Raw genomic sequence first — 12,664 nt, forward strand, 5'->3', positions numbered from 1 at the left:
TGAGGATCAGCGTGGCAGGTTTGTTGTTACCTACCCTTACCACCTGGGGGCGGCCCATCAGGAAGTCCAGGATCCATTTGCAGAGGGAGGTGTTTAGTCCCAGGGTCCTTAGCTTAGTGATGAGCTTTGTGGGCGCTAAGGTGTTGAACGCTGAGCTGTAGTCAATTAACAGCATTGTCAATTAAGGGCAATGTGGAGTGCGATTGAGATTGCATCATCTCACGTGAAATATAAGCTCAACATGTGAAAACAGATGTGTTTTTTTTGTAAGGGTGGTGTCGCTGACTGCTGCCTCACAGGCATATCAGGTTCTTCTACACACACATCCTTACATAACACCTTGTTCCTTGCCTGTTCCTTGCCTGGTTCCATACTGTATATGCTGTAGCCAACTCGTTGTACAGTATGGGACCAGACAACCTTGTTCCTAGTCTTCAAGGGAAATCCGAACTATCAAACCATTGAATTTACAGATCATACAAGTAACATAATACAATATTAGCTGTAATGATATTTACCTGAATTTGTTGTTCCAGATCTCTCCTGTTGTTCCAGACCTTCCCATTTGTTGTTCCAGATTTCCTCCTCTGTCACAGTTGTGTTGTGCCTTGGGGGTGATTGTATTGTGGGCAGGAGGTATGGTGGGAAGTATTGCCAATGGAGGTCTGCTGAGTTTTCTACCAATGGAGCAGAGTGGAGAAAAAGAGGAGACTCCTCCTGTGGAGAAGGCATGGTTGGATAGAAAGGCTCATACTTCCAGTCCTCAACAGACTGGTATCCAGGTGAGTCGTTCTTCACAGCGTACTTTTTGAGAACTTGCTGCTGGAATGTACAGCGTCTTCCGGTTTCAGTCTTGGGGATTACATTTCCTTTTGTGACAGATTCTTTGTCTGATTTGTTTGTCCAAACCAAAGTCTCCTCTTTGTTCCTTCATGTTTTCTTCCATTTATAGTCTCACTCTGGGCTTTGGTGGTGTAACGTAATACGCCGGGAGTCAGGAAGCAGGTGCAGAAGGTGAGTTTAATAATGAATCAATGCAGATGAACAAAACATGAGAAGTGTACAGAACGTGAGAGAAAACAATACTACCTAGTGACTGCTGTCAACTGAGGGCTAAATAAAGGGGGAGTAATCAAGGACATAATGATGACCAGGTGTGCATAATGATGGGGAGCAGGTGTGCGTAATGATTGTTGCCAGGGCCGGTGGTTAGTAGACTGGCGACGTCGAGCACTGGAGAGAGGGAGCGGGAGTAGAAGTGACAGTACCCGCCCCCTGATGCGCGGCTCCAGCCACAGGAGGACAGCCCCAAGGACGAGGAGCGAGCCGGTCCGGACGGCGGAGATGGAAATCCCGGATGATGTTGGGGTCCAGGATGTCCGCCACCGGGACCCAAGAACGCTCCTCAGGACGTACCCCTCCCAGTCCACCAGGTACTGGAGTCGACCCCCACAATGTCGGGAATCCAGGAGGGACCTAATGGCATAGGCGGGGGCCCCCTCGATGTCCAGAGGAGGCGGAGGGGTGTCGTGGGGGATGGCATCCACCAAGAGGAGGGAGACATGAAAGGATGGTGATGTCCGGTAGTTGGAGGGGGGTTGTAGACAATAAGTTACCTTGTTGACCTTCCGGAGGACCTTGAAGGGCCCCACAAAGCCTCAGCTTCCGGCAGGGCAGGCAGAGCGGGAGATTCCTGGTGGAGAGCCAGATGCGATCACCTGTACGGAACACGGGAGCCTCACTGAGGAGGCGGTCCGTTTGATCCTTCTGACGGCGGACGGAACCACTCATCCACTACAGGGGCCTTGATCAGGCTCAGAGTCCACGGAGCCAGGGCCGGCTGGTATCCTACGCACTGGAAGGGAGTCAGCCCAGTGGGGGAGTGCCAAAGTGAGTTCTGGGCGTACTCCGCCCAGGGAAGGAACCAGGCCCACTCCCCTTGTCGGTCCTGGCAGTGGCTCTTTAGGTACCTCACCAGCTCCTGATTGATCCTCTCCACCTGCCCGTTGGACTGAGGCCGGTACCCGGATGTGAGGCTGAACGTGGCCCCAGCTTCTCCATTAAGGCTTTCCATACCCGTGATGTGAATTGGGGACCACGGTACTTATCGGAGAAGGATTGGATGTTTGTGGGTGATCCCTGGGTGTCCAGTGGCGAGGGAAGTGTGTGCCCAGGTCAACAACAGATCTCTTACCCCCGTGGGGAAATAGATGCGTTCTGGAGGGTAGGTAGCAGGAGCGGGTTCCCTCTCCGGAGCCTGGCGGATGTCCACATCTACGTCCCAAACCACGGGCTAACGATACGGGAGGAAAGATTGATGGGCTGGAGGGCACTCACAGGACCTTCCACCAACGTGGAACCACAGGGTACGGAAAGCAGGTCCTCCGGCATCCTGGTCCCCAGGCTGTGATTCTCGTTCTCGACCAGGAGATGATGAGGTTATGACGTTCGAGCCACGGGAGGCCGAGGTTGACTTTGTGTATGGGTGCGGTGATGATGAGGAAGGGAAGACTTTTCTGGTGCATGGGTCCCACGGTGAGGGTGCGTGGTGCTGTGATGTGCGTGATTGTGCCGGATCCCGAAGGTCGCTTATCCAGGGCTTGGACTGGAAAAGGAGAGGAGAGCGGGAACTAAGTTATGTTCAGGGAGGAGGCGAGGGCCTGGTCGATGAAATTCCCTGAGGCATCGGAGTCCACTAGAGCTGTAGAGACAACACCTAAGGGACAGCCAGGCAGTGAAATGGGAACCAGAATGGGTTTGGCGGAAAACGACGATGATGGAATACTCACGCCTACCCTGGGAGACGGAAGATCACAGGGCCGCCCCTCTGCCCTAGTGGACCACGGGTTGGGACTGGAGTAGGAAGCCACGGGATTTTGATGGAGTACCGTCATACTTCTTCGGAAGGGACAGTCGGGCATCGCTGACCTGGGCGGACGGCTGGGTAGGCTGGGGGACTGGCTCACTGTGACGAGCAATGGTTGGAGGCCCTCTGATAGCGGTATGGAGAGCCTCGCTGGTCGTGTCGAGGCGGTGGAGAACGCGGAGGACATCCTCCATGGCCGTACTCAGTTGTGCCATCTGGTCGTGGTGTTGGTGGAGTATATGACCCTGTTCCTTGACCCTTTGGAAGATGGTTTTATCCTCTGCTGGGCAGAACTGAAAAAGTGTGTACGAGCAAGGAGGCCTACAAACCTGACTCAGTTACACCAGCTCTGTCAGGAGGAATGGGCCAAAATTCACCCAACTTATTGTGGGAAGCTTGTGGAAGGCTACCCGAAACGTTTGGCCCAAGTTAAACAATTTAAAGGCAATGCTACCAAATACTAATTGAGTGTATGTAAACTTCTGACCGACTGGGAATGTGATTAAAGAAATAAAAGCTGAAATACAGTGGGGGAAAAAAGTATTTAGTCAGCCACCAATTGTGCAAGTTCTCCCACTTAAAAAGATGAGAGAGGCCTGTAATTTTCATCATAGGTACACATCAACTATGACAGACAAATTGAGAAAAAAAAATCCAGAAAATCACATTGTAGGATTTTTATGAATATATTTGCAAATTATGGTGGAAAATAAGTATTTGGTCACCTACAAACAAGCAAGATTTCTGGCTCTATCAGAGACCTGTAACTTCTTCTTTAAGAGGCTCCTCTGTCCTCCACTCGTTACCTGTATTAATGGCACCTGTTTGAACTTGATATCAGTATAAAAGACACCTGTCCACAACCTCAAACAGTCACACTCCAAACTCCACTATGGCCAAGACCAAAGAGCTGTCAAAGGACACCAGAAACAAAATTGTAGACCTGCACCAGGCTGGGAAGACTGAATCTGCAATAGGTAAGCAGCTTGGTTTGAAGAAATCAACTGTGGGAGCAATTATTAGGAAATGGAAGATATACAAGACCACTGATAATCTCCCTTGATCTGGGGCTCCACACAAGATCTCACCCTGTGGGGTCAAAATGATCACAAGAACGGTGAGCAAAAATCCCAGAACCACACGGGGGGACCTATTTAATGACCTGAAGAGAGCTGGGACCAAAGTAACAAAGCCTACCATCAGTAACACACTACGCCGCCAGGGACTCAAATCCTGCAGTGCCAGACGTGTCCCCCTGCTTAAGCCAGTACACGTCCAGGCCCGTCTGACGTTTGCTAAAGTGCATTTGATGATCCAGAAGAGGATTGGGAGAATGTCATATGGTCAGATGAAACCAAAATATAACTTTTGGGTAAAAACTCAACTTGTCGTGTTTGGAGGACAAAGAATGCTGAGTTGCATCCAAAGAACACCATACCTACTGTGTAGCATGGGGGTGGAAACATCATGCTTTGGGGCTGTTTTTCTGCAAAGGGACCAGGACGACTGATCCGTGTAAAGGAAAGAATGAATGGGGCCATGTATCGTGAGATTTTAGTGAAAACCTCCTTCCATCAGCAAGGGCATTGAAGATGAAAAGTGGCTGGGTCTTTCAGCATGACAATGATCCCAAACACACCGCCCGGGCAACGAAGGAGTGGCTTCGTAAGAAGCATTTCAAGGTCCTGGAGTGGCCTAGCCAGTCTCCAGATCTCAACCCCATAGAAAATCTTTGGAGGGAGTTGAAAGTCCGTGTTGCCCAGCGACAGCCCCAAAACATCACTGCTCTAGAGGAGATCTGCATGGAGGAATGGGACAAAATACCAGCAACAGTGTGTGAAAACCTTGTGAAGACTTACAGAAAACATTTGACCTGTGTCATTGCCAAGAAAGGGTATATGACAAAGTATTGAGAAACTTTTGTTATTGACCAAATACTTATTTTCCACCATAATTTGCAAATAAATTCATTAAAAATCCTACAATGTGATTTTCTGGATTTTTTTTCTTCTCATTTTGTCTGTCATAGTTGACGTGTACCTATGATGAAAATTACAGGCCTCTCTCATCTTTTTAAGTGGGAGAACTTGCACAATTGGTGGCTGACTAAATACTTTTTTCCCCCACTGTACATGCATCCTTCCTAACTCAGTTGCCAGAGAGGAAGGAAACTGCTCAGTGATTTCACCACTGGCCAATTTTGACTTTAAAACAGTTACAGAGTTTAATGGCTGGGATGGGAGAAAACTGAGGATGGATCAACAACATTGTAGTTACTCCACAATACTAACCTAAATGACAGAGTGAAAAGAAGGAATCCTGTACAGAATAAAAGATATTCCAAAACATGCATCCTGTTTGCAAAAAGGCTCTATAGTAAAACTGCAAAAAATGTGGCAAAGAAATGAACTTTACATCCTGAATACAAAGAGTTATGTTTGGGGCAAATCCAGCACAACACATCAATGAGTACCACTCTTCATATTTTCAACCATGGTGGTGGCTGCATCATGTTATGTGTATGCTTGTCATCGGCAAGCACTATGGAGTTTTTTTAGGATAAAAATAAACGGAACAGAGCTAAGCCCAGACATAATCCTAGAGCAAAACCTGGTTCAGTCTGCTTTCCAACAGACACTGGGAGACACATTCACCTTTCAGCAGGACAATAACCTAAAACATAAGGCCAAATATACACTTGAGTTGCTTACCAAGACGATATTGAATATTCCTGAGTGACCTAGTTACACTTTTGACTTAGATCGGCTCGAAAATCTATGGCAAGACTTGAAAATGGCTGTCTAGCAATGATCAACAACCAAGGTGACAGAGGTTGAAGATTTTTTTAAAGAATAATGTGCAAATATTTTGCAATCCAGGTGTGCAAAGCTCTTAGAGACTTACCAAGAAAGATTGGAGTCCACCTGTGGTAAATTCAATTGATTGGACATGATTTTGAAAGGCACACACCTGTGTATATAAGATCCCACAGTTGACAGTGCATGTCAGAGCAAAAACCAAGCCATGAGGTCGAAGGAATTGTCCGTAGAGCTCCGAGACAGGATTGTGTCGAGGAACAGATCTGGGGAAGGGTACCAAAACATTTCTGCAGCATTGAAGGTCCCCAACAACACAGTGGCCTCATTCTTAAGTGGAAGAAGTTTGGAACCACCAAGACGCTTCCTAGAGCTGGCTGCCCGGCCAAACTGAGCAATCGGGGAGAAGGGCCTTGGTCAAGAAGGTGACCAAGAACATGATGGTCACTCTGACAGAGCTCCAGAGTTCCTCTATGGAGATGGGAGAACCTTCCAGAAGGACAACAGTCTCTGCAGCACTCCACCAATCAGGCCTTTATGTTAGAGTGGCCAGACGGAAGCCACTCCTAGGTAAAAGGCACATGACAACCCACTTGGAGTTTGCCAAAAGGCACCTAAAGGACTCTCAGACCATGAGAAACAAGATTCTCTGGTCTGATGAAACCAAGATTGAACTCTTTGGCCTGAATTCCAAGCGTCACGTCTGGAGGAAACCTTGCACCATCCCTACGGTCAAGCATGGTGGTGGCATTATCATGCTGTGGGGATGTTTTTCAGCAGTAGGGACTTGGAGACTAGTCAGGATCGAGGGAAAGATGAATGAAGCAAAGTACAGCGAGATCCTAGATGAAAACCTGCTCCAGAGCACTCAGGACCTCAGAATGGGGCGAAGGTTCACCTTCCAACAGGACAACGACCCTAAGCACACAGCCAAGGCAACGCAGGAGTGGCTTCGGGACAAGTCTCTGAATGTCCTTGAGAGGCCCAGCCAGAGCCTGGACTTGAACCCGATCAAACATCTCTGGAGAGACCTGAAAATAGCTGTGCAGCAACGCTCCCCATCCAACCTGACAGAGCTTGAGAGGATCTGCAGAGAAGAATGGGAGAAACTCCCCAAATACAGGTGTGCCAACCTTGTAGCGTCATACCCAAGAGGACTCGTGGCTGTAATAGCTGGCAAAGGTGCTTCAATAATGTACTGAGTAAAGGGTCTGAATACTCATGTAAATGTGATATTACATTTTTTGCTTTGTCATCATGGGGTATTGTGTGTAGATTTATGAGGGAAAAAACTATTTCATCAATTTTGATTTCAGGCTGTAACACAACAAAATGTGGAATGTGTCAAGGGGTATGAATAGTTTCTGAAGACACTGTATATCTAAAATAAGTAAGAGAATAATCTCCCAGCAGATAAAGCTAGCTACACTAATACGTTATAACTCCATGTCACCCATTCCAAAATGTGAATACACTGTCTGTTCACACTTCTCCACAAGTTGTCCCATCTTTTTACAGTGTAGCACTCTTACTCTGACTTACTGTACAGGCGTCATTCACACCCGTCTTATTTGTCCCTGTGGAGTGGAGAGAGTAACAGGATGTTCCCTACAGGGTGTCATTGTCACAGAGAGGCTGAATGGTCAATGACAGAAAGCCTCTTTCTGGCTCCTACTCAGGTTTTAGCCAGCTGCGTGACTTTGCATGACACCAACTCCTTCATTAAGTTTGCTGACGACACCACGGTTGTAGGCCTGATAACCAACAACGATGAGTCAGCTTATAAGGAAGAGTTAAGTGAACTGGCATTGTGGTGCCAGGACAACAACCACTCACTCAATGTCAGCAAACTTCAGGAAGCAGAGGAGGGAACATGCCCCGATCCACATCAACGGGACAGCAGTAGAAAGAGTCAGCAGTTTTAAGTTCCACACTGAGGACTTGACATGGACCAACAACACCACCACTCTTGTCAAGAGGGCGCAACAGCGTCTCTACTTCCTAACGTGGCTGAAGAAATTCGGCATGCCAACCTGGGTCCTCTCCAAATACTACTGCTGCACCATCGAGAGGGTCCTGACTGGTTACACCAGGGCCTGGTATGGGAATTGCTCCGTCCACGACTGCAAGGCTCTCCAGTGGATGGTGAAGACGGCCCAGTGCTCCCACCCATCCAGGACATATACTTGAAACGGTGCCTGAGGAAGATATTGGAGCATGAGGTCTGATACCAACAGGCCCAGAGCCAGTTTCTATCTACAAGCCATCAGACTGCTTAACACTTGAACTGGACTTATACCTGCACTGACTCTACACGCCTTAGCACACATGCCTTCACTCAAGCACAAACCCACACAGATATACAGTGGGGAGAAAAGTATTTAGTCAGCCACCAATTGTGCAAGTTCTCCCACTTAAAAAGATGAGAGAGGCCTGTAATTTTCATCATAGGTACACGTCAACTATGACAGACAAATTGAGAATTTTTTTTCCAGAAAATCACATTGTAGGATTTTTTATGAATTTATTTGCAAATTATGGTGGAAAATCAGTATTTGGTCACCTACAAACAAGCAAGATTTCTGGCTCTCACAGACCTGTAACTTCTTCTTTAAGAGGCTCCTCTGTCCTCCACTCGTTACCTGTATTCATGGCACCTGTTTGAACTTGTTATCAGTATAAAAGACACCTGTCCACAACCTCAAACAGTCACACTCCAAACTCCACTATGGCCAAGACCAAAGAGCTGTCAAAGGACACCAGAAACAAAATTGTAGACCTGCACCAGGCTGGGAAGACTGAATCTGCAATAGGTAAGCAGCTTGGTTTGAAGAAATCAACTGTGGGAGCAATTATTAGGAAATGGAAGACATACAAGACCACTGATAATCTCCCTCGATCTGGGGCTCCACGCAAGATCTCACCCCGTGGGGTCAAAATGATCACAAGAACAGTGAGCAAAAATCCCAGAACCACACAGGGGGACCTAGTGAATGACCTGCAGAGAGCTGGGACCAAAGTAACAAAGCCTACCATCAGTAACACACTACGCCGCCAGGGACTCAAATCCTGCAGTGCCAGACGTGTTCCCCTGCTTAAGCCAGTACATGTCCAGGCCCATCTGAAGTTTGCTACAGTGCATTTGGATGATCCAGAAGAGGATTGGGAGAATGTCATATGGTCAGATGAAACCAAAATATAAATTTTTGGTAAAAACTCAACTCGTCGTGTTTGGAGGACAAAGAATGCTGAGTTGCATCCAAAGAACACCATACCTACTGTGAAGCATGGGGGTGGAAACATGCTTTGGGGCTGTTTTTCTGCAAAGGGACCAGGACGACTGATCCGTGTAAAGGAAAGAATGAATGGGGCCATGTATCGTGAGATTTTGAGTGAAAACCTCCTTCCATCAGCAAGGACATTGAAGATGAAACGTGGCTGGGTCTTTCAGCATGACAATGATCCCAAACACACCGCCCGGGCAACGAAGGAGTGGCTTCGTAAGAAGCATTTCAAGGTCCTGGAGTGGCCTACCCAGTCTCCAGATCTCAACCCCATAGAAATTATTTGGAGGGAGTTGAAAGTCTGTGTTGCCCAGCGACAGCCCCAAAACATCACTGCTCTAGAGGAGATCTGCATGGAGGAATGGGCCAAAATACCAGCAACAGTGTGTGAAAACCTTGTGAAGACTTACAGAAAACGTTTGACCTGTGTCATTGCCAACAAAGGGTATATAACAAAGTATTGAGAAACTTTTGTTATTGACCAAATACTTATTTTCCACCATAATTTGCAAATAAATTCATAAAAAATCCTACAATGTGATTTTCTGGATTTTTTTTCTTCTCATTTTGTCTGTCATAGTTGACGTGTACCTATGATGAAAATTACAGGCCTCCCTCATCTTTTTAAGTGGGAGAACTTGCACAATTGGTGGCTGACTAAATACTTTTTTCCCCCACTGTACACTCATCCACACACACACACACACACACACACACACACGCTACACACACATCACAACTGCCGCTACCAGACTGCTAAATACTGCACAATTTAAACACTTGCCCCCCAATCCCCCCTTCCACAAAACATGTATAAATGTTGGACTAAATTGTGCCTTCCTGTATTAAACTTATGCTAAAACATTTATTATATTCTACTGAGCTATTTACTTTATGTTCACATTCTTATATTTTATTATGTTTGGCTTGCGAAAGCAGCCACACATTTAATATTTTACCACTTATAGTCCCAGATGGTATTAGATAGAACGTCGCGGCCCCGCCCGCCTGTTGGGAAATCAACCTGTGTTTACCTAGGTTACCCCATTGGCTCACAGCAAAAACTTGACATTTTTCAAACACAATTTTCTTGTTGTCTAATTGTTTTAGTCAATCACAAAACTACATTTAAGAAAAGTACAACATGTCTAAGGATTACTTTCGACATTACCTGCTCCGAAGCACTCTCACTACTTAGACAAACGTAATATTGTAGGGCTTCCCTCATGCCCATTTTCATGACGGTGCTAGCAGCCACGTGAGTGAAGCTACATTTTACATTTTAGTCATTTAGCAGACGCTCTTATCCAGAGCGACTTACAGGAGCAATTAGGGTTAAGTGCCTTGCTCAAGGGCACATTTACGTCATTTAGCAGACGCTCTTATCCAGAGCGACTACAAATTGGTGCATTCACCCTATAGCCAGTGGGATAACCACTTTACAATTATACCTTTTTTTTTTTGGGGGGGGGGGGGGTAGAAGGATTACTTTATCCTATCCCAGGTGTTCCTTAAAGAGGTGGGGTTTCAAATGTCTAGCTAGGCAAGACCAACAACACAAACCAACGGATTATACAGCTATAAGTAGTGAGTGTAGTTACAAACGAACTATACTACACAAGCTAAATGTCTTACCTGTGATTTCATGTTTTCCACACACATAGATAGCTAAGTGTAGCCTACTTGGACACCGGGTCCCCACATTTCCCACACCGAATAGCCTGAAGCCACAGGGCTCTTCTTGCAGGCTCTATTTCCCTACGTGGGAGCATTGTGATTTGTACGTCGAGATTTTTGACCTGGTTACATGCACATTGAACAACGCAGCAGCTTTTCGGCATTTGGTTATTTCTGTATACCAAAACATTGACAACAACGTTGGCTCTTTCACAATAGGGGTCAATGGGAAAGAAAGTTTGTTTTCCCCAATTTGTGGGCGAGGTCGAGGGGAATTCCTTATTATTATGTGAATATCGACTCGGAGTACTCCTCTTACACCGTTTAAGCTAGAAACACCATACAAACTTTAACATGTTCAGGCTGATCTGGAATAGTGTCCTTGTATACAACTTGATGATACTATTTATACTTTTAAACGATTAAACTTTTATTAAACTTTTGACACAAATCAGCTACTTTTACCACTTTCCCAACAAGTTAGACAAAAATTTAGTGTATGAAATCCTCCTCTACTTCTATGCTATTCAAATATAAAATCAGTTCCCAAAGTTTAGATTGAAGAAAAGTAGCTAGCTAACATCAGCTAACAGCTCTCACGTCTCCTCATTAAGCAGCCCAAAAACAGAGCCATTGCTATGGATACCAATGAATTTCAATGGCCATAGACTAGATTGCTTGTCAAAATATTGTTGATACTATATACGTTTTGAACTATAACCATTTCATATTTGCATAAATTAACATGGGTTTGACTGATAACCATAGGAATACAGAGATAGCTATTCAAAATGATCCTGCTCCTTGGCCAATTAAGCTACAAGACCAAATGTAAAACATTCAGGCTACCCTAACTTCAAATTCTTTAGAATCATTATCAACTATAACTAACTACATTTGCATAAATTAGCATAACATAACTCACCAACAGTAACTCTTGATACCCTAACATCAAATTCTTTCTAACTTTTATCAACTATAACTATATAAATGTGCATAAATTAGCATAAAATAACTCACCAACAGTAACTCTTGAACCGTTCAAGCTAGAAACACCAAACCAACTTTCACATGTTCAGGCTATCATATTCACTGCCACAAAAATACTTTCATAGAGCTGAAGCAATTTTTCTTCATGGAAAATTACCATAGTTTCTTATTGTTGTTGCATTGTCAAGAAGGAACCTGCATGTAAGCATTTCATTGGAAGGTGTGTACCATATGTATCCTTTACATACGACTAATAAAATGTTAAACTTGTCATATACTGCAATCACACCATAATCAAGGACATCTGTTATGATGCTGTTACGTACATTACTTTTATCTCACAGTTTGACGTCCTTGGAAATATGATCTGGACTCGGGCCATGTGATATGAAAGTAGGCCTACTAAAAAACATTCATGCAATGGTGTCATGTATACACCGAAACATGGATCTCAACCTTACCATGAACTGTATAGAGTTCAATTAGATTTCTTTAAGATTATTATTTTTTTCACTCCCATTCAACATTGAAGATCAAAACCTAGTACGGTAGGTACATATTGTACTCCTTTAGAACTATACTTCCATGTTTATTGACTCTATACTATCTGTGTACTTTATCTGTTTGTTTTAATTGTAGTGATCTTCCCATTCATAATATCAGGTTTGGGTTGTATTTTGTACAACTCCTTCTGAGGCTCATCAGAAACGGCAGACATTAAACAGAGGCAGGATCACTATTTAGAGATAATACTATCTGATGTATTATTGCCAGAGGCCTTCCCTGTGTCCATCAAAGATGTTTCATCCACCATTAAGCTCTGTGCTTGGCTTATATGATTGTGTGATTATACCTGCATGGACTACTAATATGAATTTAACAACCTGCTCCAGATGTGTATCCCCTAGGAGTACAATGGAGGGCTAGACTGGCTACTGGCAGTTAGCTACAGTGTATCCCCTTCCTCAATAACGTTTCTCTCCCTACAACACAGGAAGGTAACCATCTATCTCATACAATAAAGATAAATA

The sequence above is a fragment of the Coregonus clupeaformis genome, chromosome 1, assembly GCF_020615455.1.
Source record: "Coregonus clupeaformis isolate EN_2021a chromosome 1, ASM2061545v1, whole genome shotgun sequence".
NCBI lineage: Eukaryota > Metazoa > Chordata > Actinopteri > Salmoniformes > Salmonidae > Coregonus > Coregonus clupeaformis.